Source organism: Hyaena hyaena, unplaced genomic scaffold (genome assembly GCF_003009895.1).
Source record: "Hyaena hyaena isolate Hyena2069 unplaced genomic scaffold, ASM300989v1 scaffold_1126, whole genome shotgun sequence".
NCBI lineage: Eukaryota > Metazoa > Chordata > Mammalia > Carnivora > Hyaenidae > Hyaena > Hyaena hyaena.
The window spans coordinates 62,714-86,979 of record NW_024081760.1 but is presented as its reverse complement, the minus strand read 5'-3'; the positions used below and the strand labels follow the sequence as shown (position 1 = coordinate 86,979).

The following is a 24,266-nucleotide window of genomic DNA, read 5'->3' as shown; positions in this document are numbered from 1 at the left end:
AATTTAGTATAATCATCAAATACAGCAAAGGTAGCTAACACTTATTTAATGGTATGGATAACTACTGGGAATTATACTAATTAGGCATAAGTGAGAAGCAGCTCATGAGAATGACTCTAATTAGTATTATTTTACATAGTCATACTGAACAAGATGAGGTGAGAGAAAGGAGCTATTAGATGTTTCAAAAGACCTCTGCATTTTAATATAAGCCCAGAGGAAGTTTTGACAATTGATAATCAGCTATGTGCCAAGTTATTTGTTAATAGCTAAAATACTGAGGGTTTTTTAATACACTGGAACAAGTTCAAGATTATTCTTAGAATGATGCACAAATCTGGATCAGCTGTTACTGCACAGCAAACCATCCCAAAACACAGTGGCTTCAAACAGAGCAATTCTTTGTTTTGTTCAGAACTCTGCAGCTTGGGTCAGGGTCAGCCAAAAGTTTCTCTCCCCTCCATCTGGCATCAGGTGGGGCAGCTACACAGAGACCTCAAAGATCCACTTTCAAGATGACTCCACAGGACTGGTAAGTGGGTGTCGGCTTCAGCTGGGAGCTATAGTTCCTCGCGCATGGCGTTCTGTGGCTCTTTGAGTTTCCTTCTGACATGGTGACTGCATTTCAGAAGCAACTGTCCCAAGAAAGGCTAGTGGAAGTCATCCTGCCTTGGAAGTCACATGAAGTCACTTCTGCTGCCACAGTCCTAAGTTTGCCCATATTCAAGAAAGTACAGGCCCCACATCTCAATGAAAAGAATGTCAAAGTCATATTGTAAGAATGATATGTGGGATGGGAGATGATGCTGTGGCTGTTTTTGGAAAACACAGTCTGTCCCATCATACACTTGCATTGTGAGACTCTTTGAGTAAGAGGGGTGATGTTGACTTTTAGTTAGCATTGGGAAATGGCCGTGAACAACAGCTTTTGTCACTGGGGTCACCTATGGGAGCGTATTTTGCATATGATATCACTGCATACGACGTCATGCAAAAGGCTGACATGTCCTTATCTGAAGTATCAGCTTTTTGGAGCAGGAGGGAGAAAGGCAAACAGAGGGTGATGCAGACAACAGATGTTGGCTGAGTTAAATTAAGGATTCCATCTAAGGTAAGCTTTACCCTGCACTTTTCTTTAATAATCAGATGTAGGAAAAAAAACACTGTTCTTCCTCCTCTTTCTCCTCCAGCCAAGCAAGCAATCCTCATCAAACTCTAGTCCATATCCCTTACACCCAATCTACCAGCTTCTCCTCCACTGCTGAGATATGGGGTGGCGGGCTCAGAGCACACACACTTCAGCTATCTCTGCATCATTGGGATGCATCCATCTGCAGCATCTGAAGGCCAAGAAAGGCTACAGTGGTCTAATATTCAACCACCACCTGTGCCAATGGCGCTCAGAGTGTATAACCATAGATGGGAGACATAAATAGGTTTTGTTTCTCTCTAATGACAGAGTTAATCCTCAAATTGAATTAGTCCCTGCTAATTGAATGCATGAATGAATATGGGTTCTTTCCATCTGCTACAGCAATCCTTTTGAAGCTACTATTGGCAAGGAAGGAGTTTCCTGTTTGGAAAAAAAACAAACAGCCCCCTATCCAGTGTTCCCCTCCTGGCAGAAAACTTCCACCTTGCTGCCAGAGGACCAGGACATGCTCCCTTTAGAAGCGGTTGGTTCCATTTCTCTGATTCCCCCCCCTGGAATTAGCTATAAACAATGTGGGGACCAGATGTCTCTCCCAAACACCCCATTTGTTTACCTGCGGTTGCGAAATTGTTCCCTGGTTGTTTCACGTGTGAAAGCCCCATCTTTGCACTTAAGGCACAAGAACAGGAACTGTGTTTTAACTTTGCTCCGTTTTATTTTATTTATATTCCATCTTTCAATAGAAACTACAGCATGAGAAATATATGAAGGCTTACAAAATACTTGGTTGATACTTGCGGTCTGGTGATTGAGCCACCTATCATTCAATCTTTTTCGAACTCTGAATCAAGGAAAACATTGTTAGGAATGAAGGGAAGCCCACTCTACTGGCCCCTGCTACACCTGGCAGTTGGTTTTGGAGTTGAAAATATTTTCATGTCTTTGTAGGCACCTAATCTAATCTAATCTCTTTTAGTTATCTAGTGTTTGTTTATTAGATGCAGTGAAACAACATTGTAAGTACCCCAATAAACCATAAATATTTATATTATGGATCAAATCAGAGCCCTGTCCTAAGCAATAATTATTTCCTAGAACATCAGCGGTAAACCTTACATCAGTGTTAAGAGAAATTTCATGGGTTAATTTGCTTTGAGCCCTGAGTTAGAGAAGATAAGCCCATAGGTCTTCCTCAATCTTCCACACCATTGTATGTTATGTGCCAACAGTTGCGGGGAGGATGGGAGAGATTCCTGAAATTATCTTTCTGAGAACCTTTGCAACTCAAAATTAATGTTTTCTCTAGTGATAATATATTAACATTACCATCTTCGGATGTAATATTAAGAAACAGAGTACCAGCGTGCCAGGGTAGCTCATTGGCTTAAGCATCCGACTCTTGATTTTGGCTCAGGCCATGAGATGGAGCCCCACGTCAGGCTCTGTGCTGCCGGCACAGGGTCTGCTTAGGATTCTCTCTCCCTCTCTGTCTCTGCCCCTTCCCATTCATGTTCTCTCTCTCTCTCAAAAATAAATAAGCATTTAGAAAACATACAGTACCGCCTTCTAAAGTAATATCCAACTATTCCCTTAAAACTAGAAAAAGAGAAATTCCTTTTTAGTAGTCATATTACAGAATATTAAGCTTCCACCAACAGAGAAGGTTTTTCATACATATATAAACAGTTTTACTCTTGTTACACCTTACTAAATTCATGAACCTCAAATACTCATAGTACACAATAACACTGTTTCTCCTTCTTAACATTTGAATAAAGTAATACACATTGAAATTCTTAGTACATTAGAACTGTTTTAGTATTCTCCAAAAGTCCTCCATCTCTAGAATGTCCAGAGAATTTGACTTAGAATGATGAACTTTACTTTTGCTTCCCCAGCATCTGGATGATAAAGCTATAATCCAAATAGACCGAGAGAAATGGAAGAACTAATAAATAAGGGCCTTGTTTGCCTCAGAGGTGGAAGGTGCTAAGCAGAAGGAGCGATGCCACTGGACTTGGCTTGTAATGACCTTCACTGAGGACCTCAGAGATAACATCAGAGTCTTGGCTCCATCCTGCCTCTCAACGTGGGGCCCCCTTCCTCCTGTGATAGGTCTCCTTGAGTTCATCTGCTGTATTTTAGCTGTGTCCTTCAGAGTCTCTAAAAAGAACCTGGGTTGAAAAGTTGCCTTCATATTTCACTCAGCAACAGCCGCAAGCAGATCTGACATGGCCTGAACGTGATGGATGGTTACTGGTTTTAACCAAACATCAAGACTGCGTATGGGAAATGGTGTTTAAGGCCAGGATCCAAGTACAAATGAGTGTGTTCTAGAGCTCATAAAGATGATGGGTTTATGGGTCATCCGGTCATCGGGACACTCAGTAAGTACCTTATCAACGCTTTGCAGCACAATGACCACTCTGTGTGACGAAGGCCTTTTGAACTGAGAAGGGCAGGTTTCACCAAAACCCTCCTCACTGACACACAAGTAAAACCAGGGTGGAGTTAACCCAGCAAAGGTCACTTTCAGGGACATATATCAACAAAATGCACATAAAGCAAAAGTGTACAATTTTTTTAAAAGACCATTTGTAGAGCTTGCTGTCACTTGTAGGTATAAATATAGACGATTTGTACTTTTGACTCAATTATAATAAAATGCTGATTTTGAACCTTCCCCATATTGGCATAGGAGAGATATTAACTGAAAGCATAGAAAAATTAAGCATTTTATTTCAGGGGACTAAAAAATGAGTTTTAACTTTCACCTCGACATTGTGTTAAGTTGTCTAGTGTAGTATCACAGCTTAGAAGCGAGAATTCTAAAGAAAATGGTTAGTGCTGAAGCTTGCCTGGAAGATACAAAATAGAATAGGGTTTCAGTATATGAGGAAATCTTCAAGGATATTTACTCAAGCGCAGATTTTACTATCTAGTTGCTGTGAAGAGAAATAAAAACAAAACCTTCATTCTTCTTAGGAACTCACATATTCTTAAGGAAGGAAAGAGAATCTATAAAGTAACCCATGTGTGCTTACACATCCACGCGTCGTCCCTGACCACTAGAGAACGAGTGGTGTATGGAACGATTTCCTAGCGAGTTTATAAGAAATTGTCCAAAAGGGAAGATCTGCATTGGCAGAAAATATAGGTGGGGAGTTTTCTAGGGAAGAGACCAGCCGGTGTAGAGGCGGGGCGGAAACAAACAGTAGGTCGCTTCACTTGATAAAGTGGGATGTCTGAAATGGGGGTAGGGGGAAAGGAGTCAGGAAGGGAACGAAAAGGGCATCCCAGGAAAACGGCTTCCAAGATGCAGAGAGTAATGTGAATCCAAAAATGTTTTCTTTTTAATGTTACTGAAAATCCCTCACCAACTCCATTTTCAGAATACAACTTTGGCCAAGACTATCACTCTCTTCCTCAAATATGAAAGGAGGTTAACTAGAAAGATCGCTGTGAAATCAGATGCCCAAGGAACATCTCTGGGTGAGCCATGCTCTCTGAGAAGGAGAAGGAGCCCACAGAGTTCCTTAGGGAAGCTACGGGGCCCAGAGAGGCACATGGTCAGGGGCACACAACAAACAGCTACACAGAGAGTATGGTTTCAATGACTTTTTTGTGGTCTTATAAAACAGCACCTCTAGCTTTTTGGCAACAGCTGAAACATTGCCTTTACTGAGTAGGGTGCAAGAGGGCATGGAAATGTCATGACACCGAGCAAAACCGAGTGGGTTTTGGCTGATTACAAATCCCTTTCTCAGTAAGCACTGGGGCACTGCTTTGTCAGGAGCAAGGCTGGAAGCTGCATAATGAAGTAGTACTGTATCTGGTTACCTTGTTAAAGAAGGCTACCAGTGTGAAAGCTGCCTACAGCATTTCTGCACTTGCAGAGCTGATTTTCTTTCTTTTCAGGGGGCAGGTACCTGGTGAGGTGTGGAAATAGCAGTGCTGGTGGTCGGCACAAGCAGGAATGTTAACAGCCGGGCACTCAGCTGCAGGAATCTTTATGCAAGCCTCATGGAAAGCAGGACATAGGTGTCTCCAATACCCTTCCCAAACCAAAGGTGACAGGTTGGGGTTTTCCTCGTGTGAGCTCACTGTCCAGTATTCTTCCCTGGCTCAGCGGCCTGAGTCTAAAGAACAGAAGAAGCCTTAGATAACGGCCCGCTCAGCCTGCTCTACGAGGAGACTGAAGCCTAACAGAAATGATCTAGCCCAGGTTCCCCACCCAGTGGAGAGTGGAGCCAGGGCCAGGCCGGTTCTCCCCACTCTGGGACAAGCCTCCTGTCCTTGCCCATGCTCAAGTGGACGAGCAATACAAGTCACTCTCTGCCAACTAGGCTGTGACCTGAAGGACATGTTCAGTTCCAGCAAATTTAGAAAACAAGAGGCTTGGGGCGCCTGGGTGGCTCAGTTTGTTAAGCATCCAACTTCGGCTCAGGTCATGATCTCACGGTTTGTGGGTTCAAGCCCCGCTTCGGGCTCTGTGCTGAGAGCCAGCTCAGGGTTGGAGCTTGTTTCAGATTCTGTGTCTCCCTCTCTCTCTGACCCTCCCCTGCTCACACTGTCTCTCTCTCTATCTCAGGAATAAATAAAAAACATTTAAAAAATAAATTTAGAAAACGAGAGGCTTGGATAATATCTCAAGTCCATGCAAGTATGACTTTGCAGGTCGATTTACAGAAAAAGATATTCCCAGTTTGGTTGTTTGACACTAATCACTTCTCTTGCTCTCCTCCGCACATCTACTCTCCTGCTCTGTCCCTTTCTTTTGTGAACATGTGCAAGCAAACTCTGTGCTAGTCATAGAGCTAAACTTATTCTCTAATTTAGTGCTCAATATGCACTAGACAGGTACTGTTACTGTCATCACTCCTTTTTAGGGATGAAAAACTGTGGCTTCGTGAGGTTAAGCCATTTGCTGGAGGCCACATGGCTAATAGGCAGCAACGCCTGGATGGAAACCTAGCATGGGAAAGACTGATTTGTAGGATCGGGCACTACACTGCCTCCTTCAGTCATTAGGTGGTAAAACAAGGTCCTCTCTTCCCATCGTCTCCCTGGTCAGACACAAGGAATGTAGTTTTAGCTTCTCCGGCTCTGATGAGGGAGGCTACAAAAGGGAAAGTTGCAGTGGTAAGGGAAGGAAGTGGGTAGTAATGAACCACTGAGAGGCACCATGTGCAGTTATGTTGATGGAAGAAGGAAAGTCGTACCCTGACATGCAGGGCACCCAACCCAGAAAATGAGGACTGATACAGAAGGCTGGTGAAATAAGGCAGCACTGAGTTGATTACATTATCTTGAAAACAAGCTAGACTGGTGGTCATTTCCACAGCTCTATGCAGGACAGCACAGGCCTAAGGAGCTATAGGAGACAGCCTGGACAAACAGAAATTCACACAGAAAAAAAAATGCTTCCAACTGGAACATTCCAGTATGGAACATACTGTGAAATATCCAGGGCTGACCTTCCAGGAACCCACTGAAATAGTGACAGTGGATTCTAGTATTTTGCAACCGGTAATCATGAGAAGAGATGGCCAAGACCATCATTAAGGGAAACCGGTCACCAGCACCCACCCAGTTATTTGCAGGAAGAAGTCATCAAAAGGAAAAATAAGCATTGGCTGAAGCTCACCGGGGAACAAACGTTCATTGGATATTGGGGTTTCTAGTCAAGTAGATGACAGGCAAATGGAGTAACAATGATTTTCAAATAAGAACTACAGTAACTTTCAGTGTACCTGCCTGGCCCCTTGGAGGCATGGGTGTTAGTATAGCTCAGATCCTATCATTTCACACAGTAAAAAGCATAAATCAACACAGTAAACTTTAAAAAGTTAGCACAATTTGATTTTTCATTTCTGCTCTCATAGGTGATGACATGAAGACCAAGAAAGGCACTTTCCATTCCCGTTTGCACACATACCTGTAGGGTATGTGACTGATGTGCAGGAACGAAATCTGTGATGGCTTCATCTGCTGCCAGAGGAGCCGTGACACATAACCTTCTCTGATGACCTCTTCTGACCCCTCTACTTCCCAGCAAACCAGGGCAGCCTTCTCCCTTCCTAACACTCCTTTCTTGTTACTTTCTTATTCATTCATTCATTCATTCATTCATTCATTTTGGGGGAGGGGTGAGGGGCAGACAGAGAGAGAGAATCCCAAGCAAGCTCTTCTTCTATGCTGTCAGCACAGAGCCTGATACGGGGCTTGAACTCATGAACCGTGAGATCATGACCTGAGCCGATATCAAGAGTCAGGTGTTTAATTGGCCGAGCCACACAGATGCCCCTCTTGTTACTTTCTTATCTGGCAATGTTTTAAATACTTAAAAGATTCCCTGAGGCCAGAGAACGTCAAGCCAAGCTGTAAGTGAATCTCAGTAAAGAGCACCCTTCCTCTCAACATACACTCGGCTATAATAAGGCTTCAAAAGATAATTAGATAATGATCCCCAACAAAGCATTCCAAAAAAACCAGAAGGATCAAAGGATGATATGGTTACAATCAATAGTGAGATTTAACAAAGCGGGTGGAGAGAAGAGCAAGGTCACGACACATAGAAAGTGATATAACCTGATTTTGGAAAGCCCAGGGGTTTTTGTTTTGTTTTGTTTGCTTGTTCTGTTTTATTTTGTTTTTTAATCAGCAGTGATGGTCTGTTTTCCTATGAAATGTGAAAGAAGGCTAGCCAAAGAAAAGCATGTTGTCATTTTTATTCCTTTCCTTTCACACAGTCCTTAGGGAGCACCCAGTGAGACCACCATAAAAGGCCATTTTTTCAGCACATTACCAACTGAATTTCTTTGGAAAAGGACCAGGACTAACCTATCTTCCAGAACTAACAGGAACAATGTTAATGAGGCTACAATGGGATTCAAAGATGTGTACTAAAAGTTTCTGTTTGCCAACACCACATACTGCAGCGAATGTAACAGTGAGACTTGTATAGAGAAAATCAATTCTGTGCCAGGGAACAGCATAGAATGGGGCAACATCTCTATTCACTGGGTTCATAGTCCAATAAGAAGGGCAACACCACCCATGGGGAAAAAATCTGGAATACACTCAAAAAAACTGTAAGTGAATAGGGAAGGAGAAATCGTGGGCATTTGGGTTGTCAGGAAAATTCATCATTGTTTGTCCTTAGATATATGGTTCCAACATGCGAGAATTAATGAGCACCACGGAGGGACTTGAATGAAAGACAATGGAGGTGGTCTGCCAGAGATGTGGTAGGAGGTGATACAGACCATATGGCTCAGTGAATACAAAGGAGATGCACCCGGAGAGGGGCCCACAAGCTGGGGAGTAAACCAGGCCAAGAAAGGGCCTCAAAAGTGAACACTAAAATGTTTGAACCTAATTAAAAAGCCAATGGGGGATTCCATAGTCAGAAACAGAATATGGGGCAAGAAAGAACACTCTAGCAACTTTGCATTAGCTATTCCAAAGTCATTCAAAGTGGCATACTGTGATGGCCAATGTTGAAAACTCTTCCCAGTGAGGCAATTAAAGATCTGTGAGGTTTCCATCTGTATCGTCAGCCAAATTCACTCATCACATTTAACTAATTAACAGTTTATAGAAAATAAAAGGGAAAAACATCTAACTTTCTTAATCTACTCTACCATTCTGGCCGTCTTACTTTCTACCTGTTGTGATATTTACTTAAGGAAATAGCCACTTACCAAAAAATCTACCTTTTTTAAAAAATTGGATGCTACTGACAGGAAGTTAGATCCCTGTTTCCTTGATGATGAAAGTACGAGGATAGGAGAAGTGGGTCAAGAACACATCTTTGAATTGATCTATGTCGAGGGTACTGATCACTGATATGAAAAATATATATATAAGCCAAAGTAATACTGAAAAATAAAACCAAAACGGGAGGTATCACCATCCCAGACTTCAGCCTCTACTACAAAGCTGTCATCCTCAAGACAGTATGGTATTGGCACAAAAACAGACACATAGACCAATGGAACAGAATCGAGAACTCAGAAGTGGACCCAAAAGTATACAGCCAACTGATCTTTGACAAAGCAGGAAAGAATATCCAATGGAAAAAAGACAGCCTTTTTAACAGATGGTGTTGGGAGAATTGGACAGCAACATGCATAAGAATGAAACTAGATCATTTTCTCACACCATGCACAAAAATCAATTCAAAATGGATAAAGGACTTGAACGTGAGACAGGACACTATCAACACCCTAGAGGAGAAAGCAGGAAACAACCTCCTTGACCTCCACCGCAGCAACTTCTTACTTGACACATCCCCAAAAGCAAGGGAATCAAGAGCAAAAATAAACGGTTGGGACCTCATCAAGATTAAAAGCTTCTGCACAGCCAAGGAAACAACCCAGAAAATTAATAGGCAACCAACGGAATGGGAAAAGATAGTTGCAAATGACATATCAGATAAAGGGTTAATATCCAGAATCTATAAGGAACTCACCAAACTACACGCCCGAAAAACAAACAACCCAGTGAAGAAATGGGCAGAAGACATGAACAGACACGTCTCCAAAGAGGACATCCAGATGGCCAACAGACACATGAAACGATGCTCAGCATCCCTCCTCATCAGGGAAATACAAATCAAAACCACACTGAGATACCACCTCACACCAGTCAGAGTGGCTAAAATGAGCAAATCAGAGAACTCTAGATGCTGGCGAGGATGTGGAGAAACGGGCACCCTCCTACACTGTTGGTGGGAATGTAAACTGGTACAGCCCCTCTGGAATACAGTGTGGAGGTTCCTCAGGAAACTAACAATAGAACTCCCCTATGACCCAGCAATAGCACTGCTAGGAATTTACCCAAGGGATACAGAAATGCTGAGGCATAGGAGCACATGTACCCCAATGTTCATAGCAGCACTCTCCACAATAGCTAAAACATGGAAAGAGCCTAAGTGTCCATCAACGGACGAATGGATCAAGAAGATGTGGTTTATCTATACCATGGAATACTACATGGCAATGAGAAACAATGAAATCTGGCCATGTGTAGCAACATGGATGGACCTTGAGGGTGTTATGCTGAGCGAAATAAGTCAGGCAGAGAAGGACAAATATCATATGTTTGCACGTATAGGAGGATTAGGAGGAACTTGACGGAGGAACAAGGGGGAGAAGAAGGGCGGAAATGGTGGGGGAAAAGGAGAGAGGCAAACCATGAGAGACTCTTGAATGCTGACAAAAACTGAGGACTGATGGATGTGGGGGGAGGGGGGATGGGCATGGAGGAGGGCACTTTGGGGATGAGCACTGAGTGTTATGTGGAAACTAATTTGACAATAAACTATTTAAAAAAAAAGAAATATATATATATATACCTCATTTTTAATGATTAAACCCAATAATTAGGAAATCTCCATTTAACCAAAAGAATCAAGATTTCCTACATGAACATGAGTTCAACCATTAGCAATGCTACTGAGAGACTGTATGGAGGAATGGCTAAGAATGGGGTCTGGATCTCGATTTCCTAAATGTAAATCCAACTTCTAACCCTTACTAGCTGTGCATGGGACCTTGGACAAGTCAGCTAAAAGGTTTGTGCCTTAATTTCCTCACCTGTACTATGGGAGAAGTAGTACTATTACTAGGATTGTTTTGTAAATTAAATATATGTAAAACATCTGGAGTAGTTGATTCAGCATATAATAGCATGATGTGACCTTAAAGAAACTACTTAACTTCTCTAAGCCTCAACAGAACACATAGTAGGACAATGCCTGGCACTGATGAAGTTTTAATAAACACTGCCCTTTTTAAGGTTTTAAGTACATATAAGAATATATTATTCCAAATAATTCCACAGGACTAGTTGAAATTATTTTGCTAAAATACAAGGACCCAAACCATCAATCCCTCCATCCTTAGTTTCTCAAAAATCAATTATTCTTATGTTAATGTTTCAGCTTTAGGAGATAGCAGAAATGTAAAAATACATAGAACTTTCCAGATGTTTAACTTTTATTTGAATAAGGATGAATAAAGGGTTCTCTTTTTGATATAAGGGGAATCACAAACACTAACTTTCCCTAACTATTTAAGCTAAAATAATGTATTTTTAAAAATCTGGAAATATGGGAAGATGGTGGTAATAGTTGCAGCATACTTTTAAAATACTTCTTTCTTGTTGTTTTGTTTTTTTGTTTTCATTTTTTCCCCTCAAGTTTTTATTTAAATTCCAGTGTAATATTGGTTTTAGGTGTGGAATTTAGTGATTCGTCACTTACATTCAAAGCCCAGTGCTCATCACAAGTGCCCTCCTTTATACATACCTGAGAAGAAGGAGAAACTCGATAACCAAAACACACGGTCAATATGTAAAACGAGGTAACAAGGTGTCCTAATAAACGTGGAGATTACAAACGGCTGAGGAGATGGCCACTGATGGTCTAGCACTGTCCACACAGGAGGGAAGAGGTACAGGGAAGCAGTGGGCAGCTGGGGCACCCAAGGGCGGGAATGCCAAGAGCCAACAGGCAGTCACGAAAAGCACGGGCTGCCAGTATGAGAAGAGCCTCACAAGGTTTTCCCATTCCCTTGGCAAATTAGTGCAAGAGCCCCCAGTAAAAACTGAAATACCTAGAGTGTTGTAGCTCCTATGAACTCTTAATGCTAACCACCCAGGACACCCTTTCAAGACAGGACCCAATCTGAGGATGGGTTTCTGAGGAGAAGACACACTGAGCTGAGTAGTGCTAACAGGAGTAAAGGAAGAGGTCTGGATAAAAAGAAGGACATGGATGGAAGCCCGGAAGTCTGAGAAAGCAAGCTTCCACATTTTCAGCAGGGCACAAACCCGACAGGGCAACGGGCCCTCTGAAGTGAGAATAGCTAACTGAACTCATTTTCCTTTCTAAAATGCAGAAAAAGTGAATTTCTTATAAAAATAGCAAAGAACAACGTAAAATCTTATATGAAATTCTTTTAAGAAAAAAATAGAGAAGAGAATAACATTCCTATAGGCAGTGAAAGTGTACCAAAAAACACCCTCCTACTCAAATAAGCATAAAGGCATTAGTAAAGCGACACACAATATTAAGAATAACATGAGTCGGAATTACAATAATTCAGAAATGAGGGGATAACGAAGAACTAGAAATAAATGAAAAAAATCATTTTCCAATCAAAACAAACTAAAAGAATCCCAAGAACGCATAAATTCAACCAATAAAGCTTTAAGAAAAGTAGAAGATACAAATAAAAAAACTTAAAAAGTAAGGAAAGGAGTAAAAGGAATGTAAGCATAAGGGGCAAATGTTAAAGACAGGTGAAGATCAAACATGTAAAATGAGTTCCTGAAGAAAAAAACCAAACAAGAGAACAGAACAAATATAAACACTTAATTTAATAACACTGTTCTGAGGCACCTGGGTGGCTCAGTGAATTAGCGTCAGGATCTTGGTTTCAGCTCAGGTTATGATCTCATGGTTCATGAGTTCGAGCCTCACATTGGGCTCCATGCTGACAGCTCAGAGCCTGTCTGGGATTCTCTCTCTCTCCCCCTCTCTCTCTGCCCCTCCCCAACTTGTGCTCATACACTCTCTCTCAAAATAAACCTAAAGAAAATAAAATGTTAAAAAAAAAGAATACTGTTCGGAAATTTAAAAAAATGAACCACACGTTTAAATGTATCATGTATCTGAACACATTACTGTCCCAAAATGATCTACACCAAGGTGTATTTTCATAAAGGTACAACACATTAAAGAAAAATACTGACAGTATTAGATAATAAAGAGAATATCGTCATTAGACTTTAAGAGCAATGCTTTATGCCAGGAGAAATGGAAAAATTAAAATATCAAGGAAAGAACATGTGACACAATGAGTTGATATGAAGCACAACCAATTTTTAAAGGTAAAAGGCCCAGACAAGCTATTACATGAAACAACTCTAAAAAATACTGTTTTTCAGGAGATTTTTCCTAAGGGATATAGCAGAAAAATGTGGTTCAGGCAATTAAAATAAGTAGAGAGGCTTCAACATAATGATTCATGATGAACATTAATTAGTTACTTTTGCAACTAAGTCAAAAATGAATATTAAAGGGAGAAGTTACAGTATGCAGTGGCTGTATGATCTTAACACCACCGTATCAATAAAAATGCAAGGAAATATGTGTTAACTTTTTTCAGTAATCCTAATTGTGTAGGAGTAAAATAGAAGATGAACCATTGAGGTGCCTGAGTGACTCCATGGGTTAAGGTTCTGACTTCAGCTCAGGTCATAATCTCAGGGTTTGTGAGATCGAGCCCCACCCACGTCGGGCTCTGTGCTGACAGCTCAGAGCCTGGAGCCTGCTTCAGATTCTGTGTCTCCCTCTCTCTCTCTCTCTCTCTCTGCCCCTCACCTGCTCATATGGTATCTCTCTCTTTCAAAAACAAATAAAAATTTAAAAAAGAATTTTTGGAAATTGCTGATTTTTTACAGTGATAAGGAATAAATTATCTTGATAACCAGATGAATAAAAGGACAGATCTGAACATTTATTCTGTTTTCCTATATGGCACTGTTTCACTGAATAATCAAACAGGAGAGGAGATGACATATCTCTTAATAAGACGATGGAATTCAGGGCACCTGGGTGGCTCAGTTGGTTAAGTATTTGACTTCAGCTCAGGTCATGATCTCATGATTCATGAGTTTGAGCCCAGCGTCAGGCTCTGTGCTGACAGATTAGAGCTTGGAACCTGCTTCAGATTCTAGGTTCCCCTCTCTCTCTGCTCCTTCCCTACTAACACTCTGTCTTTGTTTCTCTGTCTCACTCTCTCAAAAACAAATAAACATTAAAAGAATTTTTTTAAATAAAAAAATAAAATGATGGAATTGGAAAAACTCCACTGCTAGAATTAGAACAGCACTATTTTATAACCCCAATTACTAATCCAATCTAGGTATTGGGTATCAACAAAACAGTGAAATTGAGATATCATTTGCCCCCTCCCTCCAAAAAAACAAACTCATGATAACCAACAGACTTGCCAAAGAGAGCAGATTTGAATTTGACCGAGCCTCCTTGCAGTGGTGCGCCCTCAACAAAATCCAGCCTGTGTGAAAGCCTGTAGTTCAAATGGCCTGTGCATTTCACAAATAAATTCTAAGTAAAACAAACGGATAGATGGAGAATATGTGCTTAAAAGGGACATAAAAGACACACTATGTATTTTTTTAATGGGGCAAGATTAAACTATAGTATCTACAGTGTGCTTGATAAATAGGGTGATTGATAAGATTTTATAGATATGAGAAAAAAAATACAATAGAAATCAAGATAGTGGTCTTTTAGAGGCCTGGACAGATGCAAGTAGGATGGAGACCCAGGGAAGAAATTCCATTTTTTGGCTTGGGTGATGGGTATGAGGGTGTTACCATGATAATGATGTGCTAAGCTATACATTATGTTTTATTTTACAACAAAAATAACCTTTAAAAACTCATCATACACACACACTTCCTACTGTTAAGAAAGACAATTAGGAATCTATAAATCCATTAAACAAAGTGAATTCATGACCCCAGCTGGTGAACAGGTGCCCAGACTACCTGATTTTCTAAAGGTTTCTGCCAACTCTGAGGATTTTGAGCCACTCTTTGAAGGCTGTGTGAGGCAGAAGACAGGAGATAAAGGCTGGAAACTGCCCAAAGAGACAGCTCCCCTCCCACACACATAAATTTCTGACCCTGAAGAGCTAAATCAGGAGAGAATGAATAATAAACAAAGCCTATAAAGGATTTAACAAGAAAACTTGATGTTGTGTGGGTTTAGAAACAAAAACAAACTCTTTCGTGAATTTATTGCCATCAACTGAAAACTATGCGCTTTGAATTAATAACTCTGTGTTCCCCACGTATCTTAAACAAGAAAAACCAGTGTGTGTGTGTGTGTGTGTGCGCGCACACACACACACACACACACATTCCAAAGGAGAATTTAATTAAAACTAATCTTTGGTAGTTTTCTTTGGTGCCTGGTAAACCTCTCGACTCGACAGGACTTAAATAATTCTCACACAAAAAGGTCCAAGGTAATGAGTGGCTTAAAAAATAACCTAAAACACAAAAATAAAAATTAGTAAAAAGTTAGAAAATCATTTTGAGGAAATGATCTGGGATGCACTCCAGAGAAACAAGAAGTCATATATAAAAGGGAGTGGGACGCATGTAGGGTAGTATGGAAAGGTCTACAGCGCATCTAAACAGATTCCAGGAGAGATAACGAGAAGAGAAAGCATTAGGCAACATCTATACTTAAATTGTCTATGTTACAAAATAGTAGAAAATAATAAAAATAATCCAAATGATTAGAATAAAGAAAATTCTAAAGATAAGAAACCCTTGAAACAGAAAACAAATATATAATACAGAGGACCAATGAACCTAAAAGACAGTTTCTTGGGGAAAAAAACACAATAAAATAAAGAAAGTTCCAAGGCTTTGTGGGGGATGGGGGAAGAGACACAAAAGAGAGAAGGAGGCATAAACAACATTAAAAATATAAAAAATTAAAAATATTGAAAAAAGGACAGATGGAACCTTAGATCTCACAGAAAGTACACGGATAACAAAATATAAAAAAATTCATGCCAAAAAATGAATTCATTAATAGGTATTCATTAATAGATGAATTTCAAAAAAAAAAAAACAGCTACTAACACTGATTCGAGAAGAAATAGATAATCTGACTAGCCCTATAAACAAATAATATGAATCTGTGATTTAAATTTTTCCTACCAGAGAAATGCCAACTCCAGATAGTTTTACTGATGGGATCTTCTAAGATACTCCGGAGATTGAGAAGTCAAATGTTATATTAAGTCTTCCAGAGATTAGAAAACAAGGAAACACTTTCTAACTCCTTTTATAAAGCTAGGAACATCACACATGCTCTGTACAGCAGGAAGGCAAATGAGAGACCAACCATGTAGATGGACATGGATGCAAAAACTGCTAAGTAGAATATGAGCAAACTGAACCTAAGAATATGTAAAGAAGATAAACATAACTAAATCTGAATTTATCCCATGCATCTAACATTGGTTTCTTCCAGGGAATGAAGTACACTGTAACACCAAAGAAGAAAAATGATTATCTCAGAAGATGAAGAAAAAGTATTCAGTAAAACTCTAATACCTGTTGAATTTAACACATTTGGATGAAAGGGAAAATCCTTAAGAGTCTGTCTGCAACTACCACGGTGCTGTTCCCGTCAGTGAATTTCACACTGATTGCTGACTTGTGGAAGGCATCCACTTTGTGATCAGGAACAAACTGACAACGCTATCTCTACTTCTGTTCAGTAGTGTGGGGAAGGTTCTAATCAGCACAGAAAGGACCAGAAAAACATGTAACAAAGCATAATCATTGGAAAGAATGAAACAAAATTCTCATTATGGGAGATGCCTCTGCAGAATTCCTTCCTCACAAATGACCCTTCAAGTAAAGTTTGTGTTTTTAAATGCTTAGTAGGAATCTTGATTCAAGATTTTTTGGGGGGCGTCTGGGTGGCTTTGTCGGTTAAGCATCTGACTTCAGCTCAAGTCATAATCTCGTGGTTCATGGGTTCAAGCCCCACGTCCAGCTTTGTGCTGAGCTTGGAGCCTGCTTCAGATTCTGTGTCTCCCTCTCTCTCTGCCCGTACCCAGCTCATGCTCTGTCTCTCAAAAATGAATGTTAAAAAATTTTTTAATAAAAAAAAAGATTTTGTTTTATCTACCTACCTACCTACCTACCTACCTACCTATTTATTTTGAGAGAAAGAGAGAGAGAACTCTCAAACTGGGGAGAGAGGCAGAAGGTGATAGAGGGAGAATGAGGGAGAAGAGGGGAATAGAGGCAGTGGGGGAGAGGGAGGGAGGGAGAGAGAGAGAGACAGAGGCAGAGAGACAATCTTAAGCAGGCTCCACACTCAGTGGGAGCTCAGTCTGATGACATTGGGATCATAACCTGGGCTGAAATCAAGATTCAGATGCTCAACCAACTGAGCCACCCAGGTACCCCCTGATTCAAGATTTTGAAACAAGAATCTTGAAATGAGACTCTAGGGCACCTGGGTAGCTCAATCAGTTAAGCATCTGACTTTGGCTCAGGTCACGATCTCAGAGTTCATAAGTTCGAGCCCTGTGTCAGGCTCTGTGCTGACAGCTTACAGCCTGGAGCCTGCTTCAGATTCTCTGTCTTCCTCTCGCTCCATCCCTTTTGTGCTCATGCTTTGTTTCTCAAAAATAACACTTAAAAAAAAAAAGACTCTAAGCCAATTTCATTTTACTATACCAACAGTGATCATGTAGAAAATATGATTTTTAAAATATAAAATATAATTTTTAAAAAACTAAATTACCTGGGAATATAGTGAACTGAGATGGCCAAACCCTTCATGAAGAAAATTATGAAATTCTACTGACAGTCATTTCAAAAGGACAATTAGACTTAAAAAATTAAATGTAAAGAGATATAGTTTGTAATAGAAAGGCTCATTGTCGTGACATCAATTCCCTTCAGAGTGATTTATAAATTCATTTAATTTCCATGAAAATTCCAACACAAAACTTGATAAGATAATTCTAAAACTTATAGGAAAGAGCAAAGAGCCAAGTACAATTTAGACACTGAAGAAGAACAAATTTTAGAGTATGTGCTCTCCCAGACAGCAAGATTTATACCAAAATTAGAGCAATTAAGACAATGTGCACTATACAGGAATAGATATATGGATCAATAAAACAGAGAAGAGAATTTAGAAACCTACATATATGGGGAGACAGAACAGGCTCTGCAAGTTAGAGAAGGAAATCAATGATAATGATTGGTTATATAAATCAAAGTGAAACTGGACCTTTACCTCCCATTAAGCCACAAAATCATTTCCAAGATAATGAAGACAAATGAAGGTTAACACTACCCAAATGGCAGGAGATAAAGGAAGAATATCCTTAGGATTGTGCTATGAAAGGATTTCTTTAAAAACATACCAAAGGTATAAACCGGAGAGAAAATATTAACAATTTGATTGCATTAAAGAATATCTAATTCCTCAAAGAAGTTTAGAAAGATAAACCACAAATTGGAATAAATTTGTGATATGCATAGTCGATAAAAAACCTTTACCTAGAAGTCACAGAGATGTTTATGAACCATTAAGAAAAAGCCTGGGGGGGGGAGGTGGGGGGGGGAACACGGACAAAACAAATACAGTGACATTTATAAGAAAAGTAAATATAAATGGCTTATAAATATGTGAAAAATGTTTAATATGATGTGTAATCATTTAACATAAATTAAAACCCAAGAACCATTTGATACTCCCACCAAATTGGCAAAATATTTCTCATTAGTTACTATCAAGTGTTGGCAAGGATGTGAACCAATGGGAACCCTTCTCAAGTGTAACTGGGAGAGTAATTAGAATAATTACTTCGGAAAACAACTTGTCATTATGTGATAACTTAAGTAGGTATATAACCTACCGCCTAACTACACTATCCCCAGGTTTAAACCCCAGAAAACTTCTCACATATGGAAGTGAGAGGAGTTATGAAAAAGAATGTTTGTAATGATATTGCTTGGAATGGCAAAAAACAAAAAAAAAACAAAACAAAACCCCTGGAGTCTACATAAACATTCATCAGAATCTGGATATATAAACTGTCATATATTCATAAAATAGAATGCTATACAACACGAAAAATTAATAAAATGAATATGGCACTCAGTAAGGACGCATCCCAAAAACATTCTGAACAAAAGAAGCAAATCACAGAAGAGTTTACAATAGGATTCAATTTATAATACTTCAAAATAAGCATATCTATGTACACAGACACACATAAACCTGGAATACATATATATACACACACACATATTCATATGTGGAATATGCATGTATGTAGTAAAATGACCAAAAGAAACAAGGAAATTCTTATTTTTTTTAATGTTTTATTTATTTCTAGGAGAGAGAGAGAGAGAGAGAGACAGCGTGAGCAGGGGGGGTCAGAGAGAGAAGGAGTCACAGACCGAAACAGGCTCCAGGCTCTGAGCTGGCAGTCAGCACAGAGCCCAACGCGGGGCTCGAACCCACGAACCGCGAGATCATGACCTAAGCAAAAGTCGGACGCTTAACCGACTAAGCCACCCAGGCGTCCCAAGGAAATTCTTAACAAAGAAGCAGAATGGAGTTACATCTGCAGGAAAGGGAAGAAAATGTAAAGAGAAAAGTTCAAACATGAAGGTTCAACCTTCAAACATGAAGGTTCTAGATTACTACAAATGTTTTATTTCTTAGGCTGGGGCCAGGCAGTAGTTCCTTTTGGTTATCATTTAAATTGAGCTGATAAATTTTGTTCATTTTTATGAATATTGTCCAGGTCAGTAAAACTGTACATACACATGTTTATATTAAAGGAAAAAAAATGAATCTATGATATTTGAGCTAAGAGACAGCTACTGATATATTAAAGAGCTTTAGGCCACCCCACAAGGCGGTGTTTTTTTTTTTTTTTTTTTTTTTTTTGCACAACCCATTGCAAAGTAAAACTGCCTCCAAGCCTGACGGTGGGCGCATCCTTGGGCCCTTCCAGTAGTGATTGTGGTTGTTAAATTTTTACTTCCAAATACCCATTACTTCCATCCTTGTCCACTGTGTTACTGTTGAAACAAAAACATGCTGCCATACACTGTAAGAGCCATTATTGCCAACAGGTCTAGGAGGTAAGACAGTATGGAGATGCCTGCTTGAGACATTCCAGGGGAATCAAACAGGTTGCTGGTACTTCCTTGCTAAAGAGTCAGTTGCACTCACTGTCTGTGGGTTCGAACCCCACATCGGGCTTCTCAGCTGGCAGTATGGAGCCTACTTGGGATTCTCTCTCTCTCCATCTCCCACTCTCATGCTGTTTCTCTCTCTTAAAATAAACATATAAACTTAGAGATAAACACATAAATAAATAAAAGAGTCAGTTACTGTCCTGCATTTTTGTTGTTGTTGTTGTTTGTTTATTTGGGGGGGGGGGCAGGGACGGGCTGAGAGAGATGGAGACACAGAATCCGAAGCAGGCTCCAGGCTCTGAGCTGTCAGTACAGAGCCCAACGCAAGGCTTGAACCCACGGATGGTGAGATCATGTCCTGATTCAAAGTCGGACACTCAACCGACTGAGCCACCCAAGCTCCCCTACTGTTCTGTATGTTTAAGTGAACAGTCACTAGTTGGAAGATGACTCTGCCGGTGCACTGGCGTCGGCAGTGTCAGGAGGGAGGCATTCTAAGAGGCCCATACAATAAGCAGGCTGAGATGACGGGACAGAATCCGAGGGCTCAGGCAAAGCAGAAAGCCACAGGAGGTGGCTCCTGGAGCAATTTAAACGATGAGGTGATAGGCACTAAATGCAAAGGGAACTCTGAGGACAGGGCGATCTATCACTGCCAAGCTTATCTCCTGAAAAGGGGAGGACTCCAGCCTGCAGCTGTAACATTAAACTGTAATGTTTCCACTGGGATTTAGTGTGGCAAGTTTCCCCGAAGCTTCGGTTTCACTCAGTTAACTAATTATGAGAGAATGTGACATCGGTATTTACTTTTTCTACAGGGACAAATCATTCCCAGCAGGGGAGACAGGTTGTTATTTTTGTTCTGTTTTGTTTTGTCATTAAAAAGAGATGACTTACACAGTAGTAAATAAACTCTTGTTAGAGGGAGTTTTTTTCTTTTCCTCCATAATTCTATCAATTTACCGTTAATGCTGACAATCCTTTCTTTTGTTTTCCAGAGACGGGGGACATAAATGATCAAGAGTTGGATGTTGGAAGTGGGTTTGAAAATTAACTCTACTGTTTACTAGCCGTGTGATCTTAAGCAAGTTAGTTAGGCACTGTGAGCCTGTTTCCCCCACTAAAAAAGTGAGGATAACACATCTACTTGGGATGAAATGAAGTCGTAGAGTTGAAGCATTTTAGCAGCGTGCCTCTGTACTAAAAGTGCTCAGTAAATTTTAGCCTTTATTCTTAATGACTCTGATTCCATACTATACAAATAGTAACACTTTACATTCATTTATGCCTTGTATGATCAGTTTTCTATGTGACTCCGCATCTCATCATGAACTGTGTCTTTACCTTGTCACGATAAGCTACATTTTGTATAAACCATTTACCTCTTCCCCATCCCCATATAAAAAGGTTTCCAATGTAAATTTAATATTTAATGATAATGTTGAAGGAAACAGATTTCGGCTCCTCTTCTACTCCCAGTACATCTTTTAACTTCTCTATTTTTAAAGTTCATTTATTTTTGAGAGAAAGAGAGCTTATTTATTTTTGAGAGAGAGAGAATCCCAAGCCGGCTCTGCACTGTGCAGAGCCTGATGCACGGCTTGACTGACAAACTGTGAGGTCACGACCTGAGCCAAAACCAACAGTTGGACGCTTAGCACACTGAGCCACTCAGGCGCCCCTCTTTTCACTTATCAAAGGCAGTATGCAATGCTGAGTAAATATCAGTAATAAACCCACACCTCCTCATTTACTGCCTGGATAATAATATCGTTGTGTTTGGGGTGTTTTTAACAAATTGGAAAGTGATTTCACAGATGATCTCCCCCTTGAACTCATAATTCCATGAGGTAGACAGGGTCAACCTGACTTGCTCCACCTCACAGATAAGGAAGTGGAAGCTAATAGAGGCTAAATGAAAGGCCATGATATTCAAGCTTATTTTCTATGAAAGGTAATCTGTGGGAATTGAGAATGCCAGGGATACTGGATCAGAAAATTAGATTTTCTCAAGAACAAAGTCTGTTTTGAAGACAGCCAGAGCAACCAGTTACTAAGAGTGAAGAGAAAAGTAAGGTCACCGGCAGTAAGCTAATAAAATAGAAAGTCAAGAGGCCTGGGGCTTTATATTTCAATTTCACAATCCATTTGCCCAATAAGCCTCAGTTTTTCTATCATTAAGTTTGAAAAAGCAAAAGTGTCACTTCTTACCATTCTTAAAAGCACACATATTGCAATGTCATCATCGTGTCCAAATGTAAGCTTGATGACAGAATATTCAGGAAGCTTAATTCTAACCACAGAAAATATGAACACTTAAAAATGCATAAACATGAGAAAACATATTTTAAGTGCTAGTAGAAAAGGACAAAAATATGTTTCCAAGGTTACATGAGCTAGAAGATGATGGAGAATTAATAATATTACATAAGGCAGCACTGTAATTTCAAATTACATATTTGCAGAAATTTTTGGAAGTTGCAGAATCAAACTAAGAGGCATGGTCTTGTAATAATTTTTTTGAAGTCATGAAAATAAAAAGCCCTCTCACTTGGATAATATTTCTTTAACTAATACTAGTTCTATTAATGTTAGTTAAGTACTTAATACTAGTTAAGAGCTAGTTATACTAGTTCTTAAAATGATCAGTTCTGAAGTACTATTCATACTGAGCAAGTCTTTCTGGTAGTAGTAATTTTCCAAGGACTTTCAAGGTCACTGCCAAAGGCTCACTGATAGCTCATAGCCCCTTAAGAATTCCTTGCATACTAAAGACTTGCAATTCAGAAATCCCCCCACGCCCCTTTTTTTTGGAATAGGGGATAAGTTCTAATAGACTGGAAGGCCAAAATAAGCAAAAGCCACTTAAGGGAACCATAGTTCAAAATAAAAACCAAAACACAGCTTTGAGTCATTGGAACTGGAAGCCCAAGGACCTGTAACCATGTAATAAAAAATCTGGTGGTACCAACACCAATGAGCAAAATAGCATACCATAATAGGTCATCATGTGGTGACTGATTTCCTAATTCTTACTTAATAGGTCTGAACATGATTTGCTCTGTGATCTTCGGAGAATGTGATACGTCCTCATTTCAGTATTATGAGAGATCTTATGATATGGCAGAACAGACTTGCCTAAAACTCCCTCTCTTTGTTCTAATTCATTCATTTAACGAACATCCGTTGAACCTTGACTATTTGCTGGGATCTGTATCAAAGAACTCACAGCCTAGCAGGGGAGACAGGTAAATCAAGCATCAAATTTATGTGTCAGATTCTAGAAGAAAACTATTTATTGCAAATGATAAGTAGGTCACAAAGCTCTCGCAGAAGATGAGATGATTAGCAAGGTATCACATGGTAAGGATAAACTGTGTAACTCGCAAAACAGTGGAGGAGCTTCCTGTCACAAAAATAGCACTGATAAAAGCAGAGAAACATGAAAACATGGTGAGGTCTAGAAATTAGATATAATACTGCATGGGTAGGAGAAAGGGGAAAAGAGGCCAAAAGAAGCAATAAGCAGTAGAGGTAGACAAAGATTTCATCATTTAGTTTTCCTATTCCACGTGAAGATACAATCTTGGAAAGCTGAATACAATGATTCGTCTACTGATAGGACTTTCTCCCATAAACAGTGGGAGTAGATTTTTGCTCTAGAATGGTCAGTGTGGTGCTATCTCAATATACAGTGAACTGAAGGATAGGAAACTAGGGCATGGATATCAGAAGACAATTTTAAAAGTCCAAGAAGACATGGAGAGGCCCCAAGCTACAGCCATGGGGATGGAAAAGAGAACAGAGATAAAAGAAATATAGTTATATGGAAATCAACTTGACAATAAACTATTTGTAAAAAATAAAAATAAAAATAAATAAAAGAAATATAAAAAACAACCAGAGGTAATACAATTTAGTGGCCAAACAGAATGAGGGGATGAAGAGGGAAGTTTGCAGTGCTTTCATGTGCTTTACTTAGCTGGCTGAGGGAATAATGGTGCCCATAGCTAAATTGGGGATGGCATGAGGGGGAATGCCAGTAGTGCTCAGAGTACTGTTGTATTTCTCTTTTATAAGATTAATCACATTTCACTTTATGTTGCAGGAGGTATGTGTCATTCCACCACCCCCTTCACCACAAGACTTGTAAAGTTCCTTGATGGGGAAAATTCTGTCACATACCACGTTGTCTCTGTACATAGCCCCCAATAACATATTTGTATAACATGATTATGTAGTATGATGGATCCATTGTAGACACTCAGTGAACATTTTTGAATGACTGAATGAATACATGAACAACTCC

General features: G+C 39.8%; 1 protein-coding gene across 1 annotated transcript in view; it reads right to left on the bottom strand.

The window, feature by feature from the left end:
* LOC120224205 (diacylglycerol kinase iota-like) overlaps nt 1-24,266 on the bottom strand; it is a 79,057-nt gene that overhangs the window by 26,031 nt on the left and 28,760 nt on the right. The window lies entirely within an intron of this gene.